Source organism: Marmota flaviventris, chromosome 7 (genome assembly GCF_047511675.1).
Source record: "Marmota flaviventris isolate mMarFla1 chromosome 7, mMarFla1.hap1, whole genome shotgun sequence".
In the NCBI taxonomy this organism is placed as follows: domain Eukaryota; kingdom Metazoa; phylum Chordata; class Mammalia; order Rodentia; family Sciuridae; genus Marmota; species Marmota flaviventris.
In genome coordinates, this window is record NC_092504.1 from 128915017 (window position 1) to 128934532 (window position 19516).

Genomic DNA, 19516 nt, shown 5'->3' on the forward strand with positions numbered 1-19516 from the left:
CAGATAGATCCAGTTGGCAGCCAGTCAGTTTTGGAGGTGCCTTTGCCTGCTCAGAGGCCCAGCTCACAGAGTGGCTAGAGGAGGTAGGTGACTGGGTGAAGGCTGTGGGGAAAGCCCAGCAAGATGGCACACACCTGTAATCTCAGTTGAGGCAGGAGGATGGCAAGTTCAAGGCCAGCCTCAGCAAATTAGCGAGGCCCGAAGCCACTTAGTGAGATCCTGCCTTAAAATAAAAAAATAAAAAGGGCTGGGGATGTGGCTCAGTGGATAAGCACTCTTGGGTTCAATCCTTGGTACCAAAACAAAATGTGAAGGGAAGCTTCATGTGAAGCTGAAACAGCAGAAGAGAATCTGGGATAGAGTCCAGAACCTTCCCTGGGAGTAGTTATCTGTCCACCCAGAATCCTGAGGTGAGGAAAGTTAGGAGTTCACTGTTGGTGCTCCTCCTTAGGCTCTGTGTACACACTTAATTTCTGCTCAGACATGACTCACCAATACCTGTGGCTTGTCCAGTGGCATTATCATCAAGTTCCATGTCCTCAGAGAATCCCGAGCAGCCTTCAATAGAGTCCCTGTGCCTGTCCATCTTGGAAAAGCAGATCTTGAATTCCCAGGGTGGGCTGATGTAAAAGTAATGTCACACTCACTTTGGGAACTTGTGTCTTTTTCACAGCTGTCATTGGGACAGGAGGTTTCATTCCACTGCTCTGGAAGGGAATGACCGTTAAGAGTTTTGCTATTATTTTTCTCTTCGGTCCTCTGACCTCCTTGCTGGGGTGCAAGTCTGTAATACCCTCCCGAATAAGGTTGAAGGTGATGACTGAGGTTCCAAAACTTTCCACCAGTTGACTCTGTCTTAACACCCTTCATTGTTCATCATTTATTTGCTGATTTGATGTGATCTTTACTGTTCAGAGAGTTTGATATCATGCACTGACACATAACTGCCACAGCTGAAGCTGGGAAACATTCATTCTTCTCTGTACTTGGCTCCTTTTGATGAATTTCTGTAGATGTGATTGATTGGCAGGTTAGGGCCTTGTGAGAAGGAGTCCAGACTTACAAATTAGAACCCTATTTAATCTAGTTATCTTTCCTCTATTTCAAAAATAAAACCTGCAGTCACAACTATAAGACCTCCACAAATACATGCCATTTGTCAAAGGGCTACTTGGCAGACGTGGTTCTTACAGCACAAACTCATTACTACCACTAGAAAAACATGTCAGAGTTAATACCTGACTTGTGAATAAATAGTTGAAATAGAATACTGCTCCATATCTAAATCTCTGGGTTATGTAAAAACCTAAAATGTGCTGGGTTCGGTGGCCCATGTCTGTAATCCCAGTAGCTCAGGAGGCTGAGACAGGAGAATCACAAGTTCAAAGCCAGCTTCAGCAAAAACAAGGCATTAAGCAACTCAGTGAGACCCTGTTTTTAAATAAAATACAAAATAGGGCTGGGGTTGTGGCTCAAGTCAAATGCCCCTGAGTTCAATTCCTGGTACCCACCCCCCAAAAAAAAGAACCCAAAATGTCTTATTAACCTTCCTCAAAAGCATACAGAAAAGGGCCAGGACACAGAAGCACTTAAAATTAGGTAATGATGACTAAAGAAATATAGGTTTATATTTGTTATTTATTCAGAGTTTACCCATATTGCCTTCAAACAGTATTGGCAATAATACAATAAATTGTGCTCACTTCGGCAGCACATATACTAAAATTGGAACGATACAGAGAAATTAGCATGGCCCCTGCACAAGGATGACATGCAAATTCGTGAAGCATTCCATATTTTTAAATTACATATCTTGAAAAAAAATACAATAAATCATACTCACGCTGTATAAAAACAGATAGAGGGAAAGATAAAACTAAGAGGAAAAAGGTAGCAATAATTACAGATGCTTGAGTATTTTTATTAAATATATAATCTTCTAGTACTTTCAACCTTCCACTCAAAACTTAACCACTCACTATGGTGACTTTAGTTGCAATTTTGATTTTAAAAGAATATGAATATTGCCAGGCGTGGTGGTGCACGACTGTAATCTCAGTAGCTCAGGAGGCTGAGGCAGGAGGATGTCAAGTTGCAGACCAGCCTCAGCACTTTCTTGAGGCTCTAAGAAACTTAGTGAGACCTATCTCAAAATACAAAATAAAAAGGGATAGGGATATGGCTCAGTGGTTAAGTGCCCATGGGTTCAATCCCTAGTACTAATTAATGAATTAGTTGATTAATTAGGTTTCTTTAAATGGAAAATAAATACAGTAATGATAATTTGTTCAAGATGAGAATGAGTCCCACATTACTATATTTCAAAATTTTAGGACTTGGTAAAAGTCACACAGAGAATCTTTTCTGTCTCTCCCTGAGTCCCAGAGAAAGAACTTCTGTGGGAGACTCAGAAGATAGAAACAAATGGTGTTTTCAGGAAGCCATTTCTGGTTCCCTGTTGCATCCTTCACATCCAGAGAAGGTCAAGCCAGCTCCGCAGTCCCTGGGGGCAGAGCCGCAGTGACAGCAAAAGCCCTGTTTCCTGCGTGGTCAGAAAACAGACGGAGGAAGCAACTGGTTGTCCCTCCTGTCCTGTGGGCTGCTGGGACACAGAAATTCAGAGAGGCTCCAGGTGTGTTCCCATGTAGGAGCCACAGAGGTGTCTAGAGAGGATGGTATGGACGCCATATAATAGCTGCTTTTTCTTTTTTGGGTTTTTCAGAATCAGACATTATTTGCTTTTTTCCCCATTGGCAAACTTTAATTAAAAAAAAATTCCATTCCTCTGAACAGTTTGAAAATATTCCATTATCTTCCAGGCATTTTCTCAAAGTAATTTCCTGTTTTACTTTCAGAAATGTAAAATATGGAATGGGGATAAAGAAGGATCTCCCTGACTTTAGGAATAGTAATACCTGCATAAGGCCCTAGCTAAAACATCCCGAGAAAAACATATGCTTGCCCTCTTCATCACTTATTTAAAAAGATCAGGCTACAAAGTAAATAGCTGTTGACTTGCTTGCCATGCAATTAGGGATGGTAGAGAGTTCCAGCTCCATTTTGAGGTGGCCTGGGTTATAGGACCATGTATTTTCCTTTAATTTCCTTCCAGAATTTGTTTCTGGCTCTGTAATTTGCTCAAAGACTGATAGAGGGGATGGAGGTATAGCTCAGTTACAGAGCATTGGCCTAGCACGTGCAAGGCCCTGGGTTCAATCCCCGGCACCACGCACAGAAGGAAGGAAGGAAGGAAGGAAGGAAGGAGAGAAAGCCTGATGGCCATGCTGCCCTGCATGTGTATTTCTCTGTCAAATTTAAGAACAATTTTTTTTTTTCTCCTTAGTCATAGGTTTTGCAGATTGGAGACTAGATTCTCCATTTTCATGGTCAAGAAAGAATTAGGGCTGGGCATGGTGGTGCATGCCTGTAATCCCAGCAACTCGGGAGACTGAGGCAGGAGGATCGTGAGCTCAAAGCCAGCCTCAGCAGTTTAGTGAGGCCCTGAGTGATTCAGTAAAAATAAATAAAATACAAAAAAGGACTGGGGATGTGGCTCAGTGGTTAAGTGTCCCTGAGTTCTATCCCCAGGACAAAAAAAAAAAAAAATTAAGAATGTCCCATCCTGATTCCAGAAGGTATGAGAGTGTCCGGATTCTTTAATACACTCAGCATCTGGTTACAATTTCCTGTTAATCCTATTCCCTGCCACACAACTGAAAATGGAAATAAAGGTGACAATCTTTATTTATTTTTTTTTATAGCATAAAAAGAGGACCCTAGTGAATTTGAAGTGTCTTTCTGGAAAAAAGAAAGCAAGCTGAAGGGTGCCTCTTAGTTTTAGTGACCACTGGCAAATTTTGTGGCATCAAGGTTTACAATTAATGGAGTTTTCGAAGCACTTTCTTTTATTTGGTTGAATCAATTCTCTACTTTTCAAGACTCCAAATAATATTTATTTATTTATTTATTTATACTGGGACTTGAGCCCGGGGTGATTTACCACTGAGCCACACATCCCCAATCCTCTTTATTTTTTACTTTGAGACAGATTCTTACTAAGTCACTTGAACTCATGATCCTACTGGCTCAGCCTTCCAAGTTGCTGGCATTACAGATGTGCATCACCATGCCTGGCTCCAAATAATATTTATTTAGTGAACACTTGTTGAACTGTCTATTGTGGTAATTACATGATTAAACTGAGAAGCCTACATTCTAGTTGGAGACAAACCAGGTAATGTATTAATTATGCAGAAATGTGAAAGGTGCTATTGGAGTTTGCATGAGTGGGGACATGAACTGTGGTCACAGAGGGCTTCCAGGTGAAGGGAAAGACTCATCTGAGCTTTGATGGCTGAGTACTGTGACCTCAATGAGGAAGTGGGGCTTGCTTAGGTCATCAAATTTCTAGATAAAGGAGGAGTCAAGGTGAGCATTCAGAGTCTAAGGTGTTTGGGGGCTGTGGGGGGGATTCCTGAAACTAATTCCTGAATTAGTCCACTAGTTTAATTAGGGCACATACCACAGGTTACCAGGCAATTCATGTTGATTGAGTGTAGGTGCTGTGCAGAGTTCTAACACCTTGGATACAACCATACTGATCATGGAGGAGGGACCTGTTTGGACAGACCATGCCTTTCTGGTCTTATTACAGTTACTGCTGCCTTCTGATATCTAACTCATTTCCATATTTTCACATGAACTAGATTTTTTTTTTAAACATGAAATCATCTTTATTGCTCAGAGTTAATCGGCAGTGTCGGGGAGCAAAAGCCAGCACTACTACCAAAGGCCTGGAAGCTTCCTAACTGGCTTTTCAACAGCACCCACACAGCTCTTCAGGTTTCACTTAGGTCTTAACACAGAGGGGATCCAGGCCTTAACAAACCGGGGAACACAGAGGATGTAATCATTCCAACCAGAACTTCTTTATAGACTTTAAGCCTTTTTTCCCCCCCTCTGTGGTGCTGGGCATTGAACCCAGGGCCTTGTGCATGTGAAGCAAGCAATCTACCAACTGAGCTATATCCCCAGCCCTTCCAACCAAAACTTCTATGACATGTTGGGCTCATGCAGATAATTTTATGACTGTATTGCATCACCAGAATAACAGGGATAGCAGAGATTTTTGAGCACTGGCCTTCTCCTCCTGCCGAGATTCCATCATAAGTTTTGTTTGCAAGATGGCCATCTATTTCCTAAATTCACTTTGTTCACCAGCAAGAACTTTTCCATGATTCTCCTCTAGGTCCAGCAGATCTCCAATAATTGCTCACATAACTTTCTAAAGACTTTCATTTTCTGGTTCTGAACAAGTTGAGATTGTTGGAAAGCCTTTCATTGTTGTTGAAATACACTAGATAGTTTTCCTCCTGTTCCTTGACTTTCTTCACATCTAGGTTCCACATCTGAATCATAGTCGCAAACTGCTGACATTATTCTTCATAAAGCTCCTCCCTTTGCTCATGCTGGATTTTCAGAACATGCTCAATTTTCTACTGAATGGTTTTGACAGAAGCACTGATACTCATTTCAACATTTTTTCTCTTTGCCTGAAGAAGCTTCTAGATGTCCCCTTGAAACTTTGCCAAGTTCATTCCCCATGTCTTGCTCATGTCGTCCTGTGAAAGAACTGTCCTTCCAACTGTCATCAACTCCTGAACTGCTCAGGACATGTCCTTCACCAGTGCCTTGGCAGTGCTCCCCAAGTCGAGTGCAGTACCCACAGCAGCCCCTCGCTGCACTCGACTCTGGAACCTTGACAGGGCAGGGACACACTCACACCTCTGCCCAGGGGCTCCCTGAGATCCACACTGTCAGGCCACATGCAGTTCTTAACTCCCGAGGACCCCTCACCCAGCCACATGACCTAGGACTAGATTTTTTTTAAAATATGGATATTATATAATCAGAATCAGAACACCAGCACCTGGAACCTACTCTTATGCCATTATTGTTGTTGTTGATATTATTATTATTAATGAGCAGAATGCCTTTATTAATTTTTATGTGATACTAAGGATCGAACCCAGTGCCTCACATGCTAGGCAAGCGCTCTGCTACTGAGCTACAGCCCTAGTCCCTCTTATGCCATGATTTTTTTGACTAATCTTAGTCTCAACGAACCTATCTGGATTGCACTGTATTCCTTTTCAAACACACACACACACACACACACACACACAAATTCCCTTTTAGGCAATAAAATGATAATTATGACATTATGGGGCATTTTCTTGGTTCAGAGAGAGAGGGAGAAAGGCATTTTATTTTACTTTTTAAACTTGAATTTTCATTTTTCAGTAAGGATAATATATCTACAACCTATCAAATCCTAGATATGGCCTATTTAAGTGGTAATTTTTAAAATTATTATTATTATTATTATTATTATTATTATTATTATTATTATTATTTGGGGGAGTACTGGGGATTGAACTCCAAGGGACTCGACCACTGAGCCACATCTGCAGCCCTATTTTGTATTTTATTTAGAGACAGAGTCTCACTGAGTTGCTTAGTGCCTTGCTGTTGCTGAGGCTGACTTTTTAACTCATGATCCTCCTGCCTCAGTCTCCCAAGCCACTAGGATTACAGGTGTGTGCAAACGTACCTGGCTTAAATCATTATTTTAAAGAATATTTCCTGACATTCTCCCACATCCAAAAAACAAGCAGCAAGCAAACAAACCAAAATCCTCCAACTTTAAGCAAGATTACAACTGTATTTTGATACCACATAGAAACTGGGCATGGGCTCTGTCCAGAGCACTCCATCTATTTGCTGAACAGTCACCCTTTGGGACCAGAGTCATGACTCCAGGTGGGCACACCGGGAGCAGAGAGTCTGTTGGATCACAACTGGTCATGGAATGATAGACATCCTCCCCCTCCCCCTCCCACTCCCCCTCTCCCTCCCCCTCACTCTCACCCTCTTGACGTCCAGAACAAGCTAGTGAAAAGTTTTTCCACTTATGGATTAATCACGCTTATCTTGTTGATCACTGCTTAAACTTTGCCTGTCCTTCCCTGTGGCCCCTGGGGAGTTCTGCCTTCTTGCAGGAGAGCTGTGTGGTGCTGAAACCCAGACAGAGACACAGGCCATACATTTATCATTTCTCAAGTATTAACTGAGTGCCTGCCACAGGCCAGGCATGCAGACACCCAACGAGACCAAATTCCTAGTGTTCCAGGGGCTGATATTCTAAGATTGATTTCTGTCAGCCCTGGTGTCCTGCTTTCCGTGTCTGGGGCTACTGATGCAAGACTCTGCGGCTGGGGCTCAGTGTTTCTTCCAGGCACTGTGCTCCAGTGTCACTCTTAGCAGTGGCCCTCCCAGTACAGTTCTTCTCACTCATGTCACGCAGGCGTTTCCTTCAAAGCATCACGTAGTACAGGTGGCCTCTGTATACACGGGTTCCAAGTCTGCAAACTCAAGCTCCTGCGAGAAAATATTGAGGAAAACATTTGTATCAGTACAGAACAGGCACAGACTTCTTTTTCTCGTCATTGTTCCCTAGGCCATACGATATAACAACTATTTATGCAGCATTTACATTGTATTAGATAGTAGATGTAAGTAGAAGTGATTTAAAGTATTTAGGAGGAGCCCTGTAGGTTATATGCAAATCCTACACTACATAAGGAACTTGAACATCTGCAGATATTTTTTCAATGGAAAATAAAGAAAGTGACAAAGACAAAAAAATTTATTTTATCTCACAGTACCCACAGGTCATGATGCTTATAGCACCGTTGTATACTTAGAGCTTAGGATACATTTTAGCTTCCTATCTTTAAAAAGTTTTTAATTAGAGGGCTGGAGTTGTGGCGTAGTGGTAGAGTGCTCGCCTAGCATGCATGAGGCACTGGGTTCAGTCCTCAGCACCACATAAAAATAAAATATAGATATTGAATCCACCTAAAACCAATATATATATACACACACACACACACACATATATTATATATAAACTTTTTAATTAAATTTAAATTTTTTAAAATTTATTACTAAGAATCATTCAGAAAGACATACAGCATAAAACTGTTCCCAGTTTAGCTGGTTGCTGTGGTGCACGCCTGTGATCCCAGTGACTTGGGAGGCTGAGACAGGAGGATGGCAAGTTCAAGATCAGCCTCAGCAACTTAGCAAGGCCTAAGCAATTTAGTGAGACACTGTTTCAAAATAAAAAAAGGTGCTCAGTGGTTAAGCACCTCTGGATTCAATCCCCAGTATCCCCCAAAAAAGTTCCCAGTTTCCCCTCACGATAGCACTTCTGAGAATTAATCAGTACTAGAAATATTTTTCTAGGTATTTCTATGTATAAATAAACATATTTTCAATCTTTTTGAGGGATGATATATAGTTCAGTGGTAGGGCTTTTGCCTAGCATGTGCAAGGCCCTAGGTTGGATGCCCAGCACCACAAAACAAACAAAAAAGTCCAAAAACTATTGTTTTGAATTGATGGGTTTTGTGGGCTTGATTTATTAAATGTTATATTTCTTTTTTAAAATATATTTTTAGTTGTTGACATTTCTTTTTTACAACAACTTTGTTGATGTTTATTTTGTATACCATATAATTCAATATTTTAAGTCTATAATTCAGTGATCTTTTGTACATTTATTTTACATGTGCAACCATCACCATAAATCAGTTCCAGAACATTCCCATCACTCAGTGAGATTCCCTCAAGCACATCAACTCCTAACCTCAGCTCCCTGGAGCCCCGTCCCCGACAACTTCTAATCTGCTTTTAGATTCCTATCTTTATAGCTTTGCCTTTTATGAACACTTCATATAAATGACATGGCACAATATATGATTTTTTGTGCCTACTTTCTTTTCCTCTGCATGATACAGTTATTTTTCAAAAGAAACTGGAGAGAAATGTTTATGGATGGTAAGTGAATTTTATCTGAAAATAATCTTTTGCAAAAAAAAAAAAAGAACTTTTATATTCTGCTCATGTTAGGGAAGGAACGAACACTTCTTATCGGCCATTGAGAACTGTGGAAGACAGCTAAGTCTTTTGACATTCTACTCTTCCCCCTAGTGGTCAGGACAAAATTGCTAAAATAATAGATTTTTAACTTTCTCACCACCATGCCCAATCTGCCTACAGTTAAAAAAAAAAAAATAAGCTGGTAAGGTGACTATGTTAATGACTTTCTACAATGTAAACACAGATCAAAACACTGCACTGTACCCCATAAATACACACAATTAATATTCATCAGCTAAACATACATATATTGAATATATTGATTAATTTGTGTATTTATTGTACCAGGGATGGAACACAGGGGCATTTTACCACTGAACTACACCCCAGTATTTTTATCTTTATTTATTTACATTTTTGAGACTGGGTCTTGCTAAGTTGCCCAGGCTGGTCTTAAACTTGCCTTCCTCCTGCCTCAGTCTCTAGAGTCAGTGGGATTTCAGGCCCTTGCTACTGACCCCTACTAAAAGAATATTAAAAAAAAAAAAAAAAAACACCTATACTGTGTTTGTCAGAATGCATTCCAGATTCTTCAAACACTGCTAAATGAGAAGTATCATACTTGAGATTATCATGTAAAAGATATTTCCCTTTTTTTAAGAGAGAGAGAGAGATAATTTTTTAATATTTATTTTTCAGTTTTCGGTGGACACATCTCTATTGTATTTGTATGTGGTGCTGAGGATCGAACCCAGTGCCCCGCGCATGCCAGGCGAGCACGCTACCGCTTGAGCCACATCCCCAGCCCTTCCTTTTTTTTTTTTTATTGGGAACTGTCACTGTGGCCAAAATACCTGACAAGAACTACTTAGAGGAGGCAAAGTTTATTTTGAACTTATGATTTCAGAGGTCTCATCCATGGTCCTCCAACTTCATAGCTTTGGGCCCCAGTTGAGACAGGCCTCCTGCTCATGGCAGAGAAAAAGACAGAGAGGTGCTGGGATAAAATATAAAACTTAGAGGCAGGCACGCCTCAGTGACCGACCCGCTACAGCCGTGCCCAATCTGCCTACAGTAACCACCCAGTCATCAATTCAAATTATTAATCATCAAATGAATCCATTGAGTATTAATCATTTCGCCTCCTGTATTAACACAAGAGCCTTTGTGGGGAACACCTCATATCAAAACCATAACAGAAGCTTTTTATAAAGCAAATTTCTTGGGAGGCATAATTTATTCTCTTCAATTGTCCCACCACCAAATCTGCCTTTCACGTAGAGTCGTTTAATATAGTGATCAGACACTAAAGAATGCTTTCAAATGACCCAAATTTGATTTTTTTTTTTTTTGGTACCAGACATTGAAACTAGGGATGCTTAATCACTGAGCCACATTCCCCAGTCCTTTTTTATTTTTTATTGTGAAACAAGTTCTCACTAAGTTGCCTAGGACCTTGCTAAATTGCTGAGGCTGGCCTCAAACTTGCCATCCTTCTGCCTCAGCCTTCCAAGTCTCTGGGATCACAGGCGAGGGCCACCATACCCAGCTCAACTTCAAATCTTAACTCTGCTGCTCGCTAGCAATGGGCCCTTGGGCAAGATACCCACACTGTGGGTGAGTTTCTTTTTTTGTGAGATGAGGATGATAATAATACCTGTCTCATGGGATTGTCGTAAAGATTCATATGCAGTAAATTAACCAGTTCTGGCACAAAGCAGGTGTTGGATGAATTTTACATATCCTCTGTCTCCACCTTTTCTGCCTTTTTTCCTATTTCAACAAAAGCCTGAACCCGCCCTTCCTGGTGCTCTGCTGTTATTCTGTGACCCCCTTCCTAAGAATATTGGTAATTTCTCCACATTTCTCCTTTTTGTATCTTTTTCCTCTTTACTCTTCCAGAATCCCCCAACTGCCTCTCAAGTTCCAGACACCATTGTGCACTGGTCACAATGGAGACTATTCACTGTGGTCTTCTGATGGGTCACCCTGCTTCTACCCCTACAGTGTACTGTCATGCAACAACCTGAGTATTTAAAAAATATTTGTATTTTAAAAACACAAGCCGGAGTTTGTTTCTGCCCAAAACTAATATTTTGTGGGAGTCATTTGAATGCCATATGTGATGGGTACAGGAAAACTTTTCCACTCAACAATTGCTCTCTCCCCTTCAAGGGCATAGGTTGGATAGCCCTCACTTTTCCAGGTGCACCCCTGACCTCCACCTCCTTAATTTTGGAACCAGTCCTGACCAAGACAGGTAATTCATGAAGAACATGTTTTCACCCACAGGTGGCGCCGGGGCTTAACTCCACTGTTGTTAGTCCTGCTCCAGCTCTTCCCCACTTCCTGGGCAAGCTCTGGAACCCTCGTACCTACCTCCTGAGTGGCATCCTTCTTGGCCACCTGCTTTGCATGCCCACGACATATTTGTCTAGATTTGCCACAGTGTTTCCTTGAGACACAGGATCTTCTACAAGAAATAAAATAAATCTTTCCTGCTGCTAACTCTGGATCCAGATGCTCACAGTATGCTTAAGTTTTACCACTTTCCAAGGAGCTGGGCTTGGCCTTCATTCCTCATAGCTGATCTGCAGTCCTATTGGAGGCCAGATGGGCGACCCAACACTGCCACTTACCACTCACCCGACTCTGATTAACCTCTCCCTGTTAGGACTTCTGCTGAATGACCCCCCTGCCAGATTAGAACTCCTTGGATATTGTGGAAAGTAAGGACACTTTTACCTCCCTGATTTAGACATACAAAAGTGTCAAATTCTCAGGCAGCAGATTTGATTTCTTTTGTCACAATAGCAGAGAACAGGTCTATTCTTGCTCTCATCCCTGTCCTTCCACAAGCATTCATAGGCAGTAAATTAACCAGGATGAGCTCCATCCATCCACCCCTCACCCCAAGAGACTATGAGTTTCCCAGGCTAAGTCAAGTAAGGAGCACAAGAATTTAAATGGAGGCCCACACACCATATGCCTGCATAGGTATAAGTTATGAATCAAGTTGCTTAATAAAGTCTATTCTATCCTCCTGCCTTGAAAAAATATACCTTCAGAACAATATAACTGAAGTATGTACAAAGTCAATGTTTTTCATATGATGAAATATTGGCAAAATATTCAAGAGAAATGATTTTAATTATTATTGCACTTGTCTGTGTGTTCTATTGATGAGTGATATAGTAAAGGCAATCATAATTCATAAATTTCTATTTTTTTTTTTCACTTCAGTAAGTCACAGAAATCTTGTGATCAAGATTTTCACAAACAGTGGGGCTGAGGTTGTGGCTCAGTGGTAGAGCGCTCACCTGGCAAGTGCAAGGCACTGGGTTCGATCCTCACCACCACATAAAAATAAAAACAAATAAAAATAAAGGTATTGTGTCCAACTACAACTAAAAAAAAAAAAAAAAAAAAAGATTTTCACAAACAGATATATTCAAATGATAGCCATGATCTAGATTAAAAAGTATAATGCAACTATATTCCAAAAGTATAAAATTTGAGTATATTTTAATAAAAAATATAAATTAAATGTAAAAAATTACTTAGAGTTATTTCCAAAGCAGCTATTTTTCTTGTAAAATACTTAAAATTATTAAAGCTGAAAAAGAAACTACAAATTATAATTAATGAGTTCTATGTTCAGCACTCTTTTTTTTTTTTTGGTACCAGGATTTGGTGCTTATTAACCCTTTAGCAACCCAGCCCTTTTTATTTTTTATCTGGAGACAGGGTCTTGCTAAATTCTTAGGGTCTCACTAAGTTGCTGAGGCTGGCTTTGAACTTGTGATCCTCCTGCTTCAGCCTCCTGAGTCACTTACATTTTAAAGCTGAAGTTTAGATCTTACTTCTAAAAAACATGTGATTGTCTAATTAAATGTTTCTTTAAAAGTAAATATTCACATTTTAAACATTCAATATTGTGTTAGTGAGCTTACTGTTACTATAACAAATACCTGAGATAGTCAGCTTATAAAGAAAAAAGCTTTATTTTGGTTCCCAGTTTTGGAGGTCTGAATCCATAGTTGAGTAGTCCCATTGCTTTGGGTGAAGCAGCACATCATGGTGGGAGCATATGACAGAAAACAACTGCTTTTATCATATTCAGGAAGGAAAAGAAGAAGAGGAAGGACTAGAGTCCCACTATTCCCTTAAAGGGCATGCCTCCAGCCGCCTAAAAACCTCACACTGGGCCTCAATTCTTGAAGACTCCCCATCTTCTAAAGGCCCCAGTCAATACTTGATGACTTGTCCCCATCCCACCCTGGGGACCAATCCTTTAACACATAGGCCTTTGGGGGACATTCAAGGTCCAAATTATAGGGGCTGGGGCTGGGGCTCAGTGGTAGAGCACTAGCGTCAAATGTGTGAGGCACTGGGTTCGATTCTCAGCACCACATATCAATCAATAAATAAAAAGGTCCATCAACAACTAAAGTAAATCAATAAATTAAAAAAAATGTTTAAAAATCCAAATGATAGGAAATATCTAATTTTTTGTCTAAAAATTGATATCACAGTTACCATATTTTATCTAAAACTAGGCAGGTGTCAATCTCTAAGATGGCCTTGAATTGTCCTTGCCTCCTGGCATTCATACTGGTATGTCAAATCATGGCTGGTCTGTATGACCCATAGAATATGGTGGAAAAGATGCTGCAGGACTTCTATATCTAGGTCATAGGACTCACTGAAACTTCTGCCTTGATCAAGTGTAGCCTGCCCTGGGGGAAGCTGGCAGGCATGGCGTGAGGGCATTCAGCTGCTCAGGAGAGAGTTTAACATAGCAAGGACTATGTTGAGGCCTTCCACCAACAGTCAGCACACTCTTGCCAGATATATGAGTGAGCCATTTTGGAACTGGATTCTCCAGCCCCAGTCAAATCCTTGATGACTATAGATCAAGGTCTATATCTGACAAAAACCTCATAAAATATTGAGAATAAGAACAGTTCAGCCAAGCCACTCCTGAATTTGTAATCAACAGAAATGGTGACAGATGATAAATTATTATTGATATTCTAAGATATTAAACGATGAGGCTGGAGTTGTGGCTCAGTTGCTGAGTACTTGCCTAGCATCCTATTTTCACCACATGAAAATAAACAAATAAAATAAAGACATGCTATCCATGTACAACTACAAAAGAAAATTTTAAAAAAGATATTAAACTATGAGATAATTTTACAATAGAGCCTTAGATAATGAGTGCAACACAGCATATACAAATGTAAGAGTAAAATGATTTGGGTTTTATTGCAAAAATGTTCCTCACCTGCCATGTACAACTTTTGAAAATAAAATACCAATTCATATGTAATCCCAGAATGACAAATTGGAATGTAAGCAAAGGCAAGAAGAAATACATTTTTGGTCCTATCATGTGTTAGTCAGCTTTTCATTGCTATAATGAAATGCCTGAGACAGGCTAACTTATTTAGCTGACGGTTTTGGAGGCTAAAAGTACAAATGATGTAGTGTAGGCTCTGACAAGCAAGCGCTGTCTCTTGGATATATCACCTCATGGTGAATAACAATGGTAGACATGCACACAGAAGCAGTGGTCACATCTTGAGCCAGGAAGCAGAGAGCACTAGATAGGAGCAGGTTCGTTCTTTTTACAATGCTTTTTTTGAGAATTACCTTAATCTCTTTTGAAGGCACACCCCTTAAGGACAGAGGGCTTGGAAGAAGGGCTGAGCAGGTCAGGCCCTTCCTCCTTTCCTTTGAGTGTTGCCTGCCCACAGGCTGCATGAAGTCTGTTCTGCTTTGCCATGTGATTGTGCAGTACTGCCTGCGAAGAGAGGGAAGTTCAAGGCAGGTGCAATATTAGCCCACTCAGCTAACACACTAATCGGCATCCTTTGACTCCTATGGTGGCAGTAAAGCTGAAATTTCTGTTCTTTTCTGCCTTACTTTTTCATCTTTCTCTTAATTGATCTGTGTTTAAACAGAAAACAGGATGTCATTCATCGGGCCCCCCTAAATCCTAGCTCATGATCATACTGTCTGGATGTTGTGTTTCCTTCATAGATTTGCCCATGGTGGGGTGGGGCAAATGCCCTTTAGCTAATTGCCCAACACACATGAAGCCATGGTCTCCCTGGGGGCTCAGGGAAAGTGCAAAGTGGAAAATAACTTGCGATAATAGCTTCATCACAGGTCTTCTCTGGGGTTCTCTGGACAAGTTAACTTCCTGCCTGGCCCTGGCTCTACTGTGATGAGTCTGGGCACATTCTGTTCCCTGCAAAAACCTGGTCACCACTATAATCTCTAGCAGCCAGTGTTTTAGAACTCAGATCTCACAGAATCCCCAGTCCCTGTTGAGTGCCACACAGGGAAGTGGCCTTGTCTCCTCTGAGCCACAGTTCCCTGTGAACACATAGTTCAGATGTGGTGTCCCCCAAGAGCTCACGTGTGAGAGACAATGCAAGAGGATTGGAGGAGAAATGATTGGGTTATAGCTTTAACCTAATCAATGAAATAATCCCTCATGGGATTAACTGAGTGGTAACTGGAGTCAGGTGGGGGCGTGGCTATGGGCCATATATTTTGCATCCAGAGAGTGGACTCTCTCTCTCTCTCTCTCTCTCCTCTCTGATCACCATGTGAGCTGCATCCCTCTGCCACACTCTTCCACCATGATGCATGATGCTCAGCCTCACTTTGAGCCCCAAGAAATGAAGCCAGCTGTCTATGGACTAAGACCTCTGAAACTGTGAGCCCTCCAATAAACTTTTCCTCCTTTAAAATTGTTCTGATCAGGTCTTTTAGTCCCAGCAGAGAAAAAGACTAAAACACCCTGTCCAAGTCCTCAGTTCTTATCCTAGAACTCACTACTTCTTTCCAAGTTCAATAACAGTGGGAACATAGTTTTCTTTCAGGAAAAAAAAAATTCTCTTCTACATATAGGGGGGAATTCTGGCCCTATGCTTCCTTTTTTTTTTTTTTTTTGTGCTAGGGATTGAACCCAGGACCTTACTCATGATGTGAGGCAAGTGCTCTATCAACTGAGCTATATCCCCAGCCCCTCCATAGTTCTTATGATGCAGCACAAAAATACATTTACCTAAATAGGTAGTATTAAATAATATCACAAGGGAGAACCAACTGATGATATATTCCACACACCTAGTCCTGTTCCTTTCTCAACCTTTCCTTCTGCTTAAAGAATCTTGTGTACTCTTCTCTTATTGAACTCTGTCTCTCCTACAAACAGCTATTCCGTAATAACACACAGGACTCTCTGCAGGAGCATGCAACAATCTGGTGGCCTAATAGTCTGAGAAAATTTAGCAGATCATTAGTGAATTATATCATAATTAATCACTGTCTCAGTCAGTTTGGATTTTGCTTAGTCCGTTTTCTGTTGCTATAACAAAACATCAGAGACTGGGTAACTTATAAAGAATAGATGTTTATTTGGTTCATGGTTTTCTCCTAAAGATCCTAGCTCCAGATACAGTCACCCTAGAGTTAGGGACTCGGCATACAACTTTTGGGAGTCCATAATCCAATCCATAGCAAGGAGCTTTGAAAAAAATTACACAATATTCTGTGAAAAAAAATTAGGATATAAATCAATAAAATGGGGTTTTCATTTCTGGCAGTATTGCCAGCTGAATATCCCCCCAAACTCATATGATATCTAGAAATTTTATGGAAAATATAATAAATGTTCTTTTAAATGGATAGCTAAACTTTCATAAAAGAAAGATCTCTGAGGGAAAGAATGTTGGATGTTGTGTTTCCTTCATAGATTTATCCAAGGTGGTGTGGGGGCAGAGAAGGAGGTAGAGAAAAAGAGTGAGAATATTAATAATTGATAATTAGTTGAGGTGTATGCAGGTGTTCTTTGAAATATTCTTTCACTTCACTGTGGCTTGAAACATTAAGCCAGGCACAGTGGTACATGCCTATAATACCAGTGACTCAGGAGGCTGAGGTAGGAGGATTGCAAGTTCCAGGTGAACCTTAGTAATTTAGCAAGGACTTAAGCTACTTGGTTAGATCCCATATTAAAATAAAAAGACCTGGAGATATATCTCAGTGATAAAATGCCTCTGGGTTCAATACATATTACCCCCCTCCCCAAAAATAAATTTTCAAGTTGAAAAAATCTAAGTAGCTGGATGCAGTGGCACATGCTTGTAATCCCAATGACTTGGGAGTCTGCAGCAGGAGGATCTCAAGTTAGAGGCCAGCTTCAGCAATTCAGTGAGATGCTCAACAACGTGGGGAGACTCTGTCCAAAATAAAATAAAATATAAATTAATAAAATTGCAGATGTAACTCAGTGGTGAAGCATCCCTGAGTTTAATCCCCAATATGCCCCCCCCCCCCCCAATCAAAGTAATGGCTAGATGTGATGGCTCACCTGTCATTCCAGATGCTGGGTAGCCTGAAGCAGGAAGATCACAAGTTCTAGACCAGTCAGGACATCTTACCAAGACCCCATCTCAAATAGATATAAAGGGTTGGGGGTGTAGCTCAGTGGTAGAGTGCCCCTGGGTTCAACTCCCAGTACCCCCCCCAAAAAAAATACAATAGCAAGATTCAAAATTCTGAACATGAAATCACGAAAGACCGGAGGAAGGATGAAGGGAATGGACAAAGTTAAAGAGTTTCCAGGCCCTAACATTCTGCAGGAGGCAAGCAATACGCATTTACTTTCTTTCTATTTTTTTTTTTTATTAATATTTATTTACTTGTAGATGAAAACACAGTATCTTTATTTATTTTTGTGTGGTACTGAGGATCAAACCCAGTGCCTCACACAAGTGAAGCAAGTGCTTTACCACTGAGCTACAGGCCCAGCCCCTCTATTTTTTTTTTAAATAGTTTTTTAGTTATAGGTGGACACAATACCTTTATTTTATTTATTTATATGTGGTGCTGAGGATCGAACCCAGGGCCACACTTTACCGTACTAGGCAAGCGCTCTACCGCTAGCCACAACCCCAGCACCCAATACCCATTTACATTCTACAGATATCAATAGAGAGCTGTATGTATCTTCAATTTCTTTTTATGTGTGACTTCATAATTTTAATGTGTTATTAATCCTAAAGACATTAGACACTCTCATTTAAATATTTCCGAAAGTCTGAGAGATATATGCACAAAAAGGCCAGGTGCGGCGGGGCTGCCTGTAATCCCAGTGGCTCAGGAGGCTGAGGCAGGAGCATCGCGATTTCAAAGCCAGCCTCAGCAAAAGCAAGGTGCTAAGCAACTCAGTGAGACCCTTTCTCTAAATAAAATACAAAATGGGGCTGGAGATGTGGCTCCGGGGTTGAGTGTCTCTGAGTTCAATACCCAGTCTCCCCCAACAACAACAACAACAACAAAAAAGATATATGCACAAGAACATTTATCCTGGGCTGAGGCTGTAGCTCAGTGGTAGAGCGTTGGCCTTGCATGAGTGAGGCACTGGGTTTAATCCTCAGCACCACATAAAAATAAATAAAGATACTGTGTCCATCTACAACTAAAAAAAAATTAAAAATAAAACATTTATCCCAACATTGCTGTACACAAATGCTCCTTGACTTATGGTGAGGGTCGTATCCTGATAAACTCACTGTGAATTGAAAATATCACAAGTTCCAAAATGCATGTTATACACCTGACCTACCAGACATCCTGGTTCAGCACACTGTAGAGGATTCAGTTGCTTATCTTTTTGAGTTTTTGTTTGGGTTGGTTGTGGTTTGGTACTAGGCATTGAACCCAGGCCTGCTCTACCTCTCAACTACATCCCCAACCCTTTTTACTTTCTTTTCTTTTCTTTCTTTCTTTATTACGGGGAATTGAACCCAGGGGTGCTCTACCACTGAGCCACATCCTCAGCCCTTTTTATTTTGAGACCAAGTTGCTGAGGCTGGCCTCTAACTTGAGATCCTCCTGTCTCAGTCTCTTGCATCTCTGGGATTTAAAAAGTGGCTTATCTTTTTGATCTTGTGACTGACTGGGAGCTGCTAATGGTTGCCACTGCTGGCACAGTGAGCTGGTGGTATTTTACCATATATGGCTCTAGTTTGGATCTGAAAAGTCCTTCAAATGCTCATGTGTTCAAGACTTAGTCCCCAGCAAGGTGCTATTGGGAAGTGGTGGACACTTTAAGAAGTGGAGCCTAGTGAGTGTCTTCCAGTCATTGGGGCTACTGTCCTTGAAGGGGGCAAGGAGACCCCTTTCTTTTCCTCTCTTTCCTTCCCACTGTGAAGTAATGGTCTTGGTCCACCAAGTGCTCCTGCAATGATGTGCTGCATCTTCACAGACCCAAAGCAACAGGTCCCATCCCTCATGTACTGAAACCTCCAAAACTATGACCCCAAATAAAACATTTTTCTCAATAAGTTGATTATATCAGGCAGTATGTTACAGTAATGGAAAGCGAATACATCTGGGAAAATGTAAAAATTCAAAATTTAAAGTATAGTTTCTACTGAATGCATATCACTTTGGTATCATCATAAAGTCAAAAAATTGTAAGTCCAAGTATCATAAGTTGGGGACCATCTGTATTAGTAGCTTCACACTGGAAACAGCATTTTTG

The 19516-nt window shown here is 40.8% G+C and overlaps 1 non-coding gene across 1 annotated transcript; it reads left to right on the plus strand.

Annotated features, from left to right (window-relative positions):
• Positions 1 to 1695: 1695 nt before the first annotated feature.
• Positions 1696 to 1801, plus strand: LOC114085611 (U6 spliceosomal RNA). The gene has a single exon (XR_003581501.1). It is a non-coding gene; the product is annotated as a U6 spliceosomal RNA (small nuclear RNA).
• The last annotated feature ends 17715 nt before the right edge of the window (positions 1802 to 19516 follow it).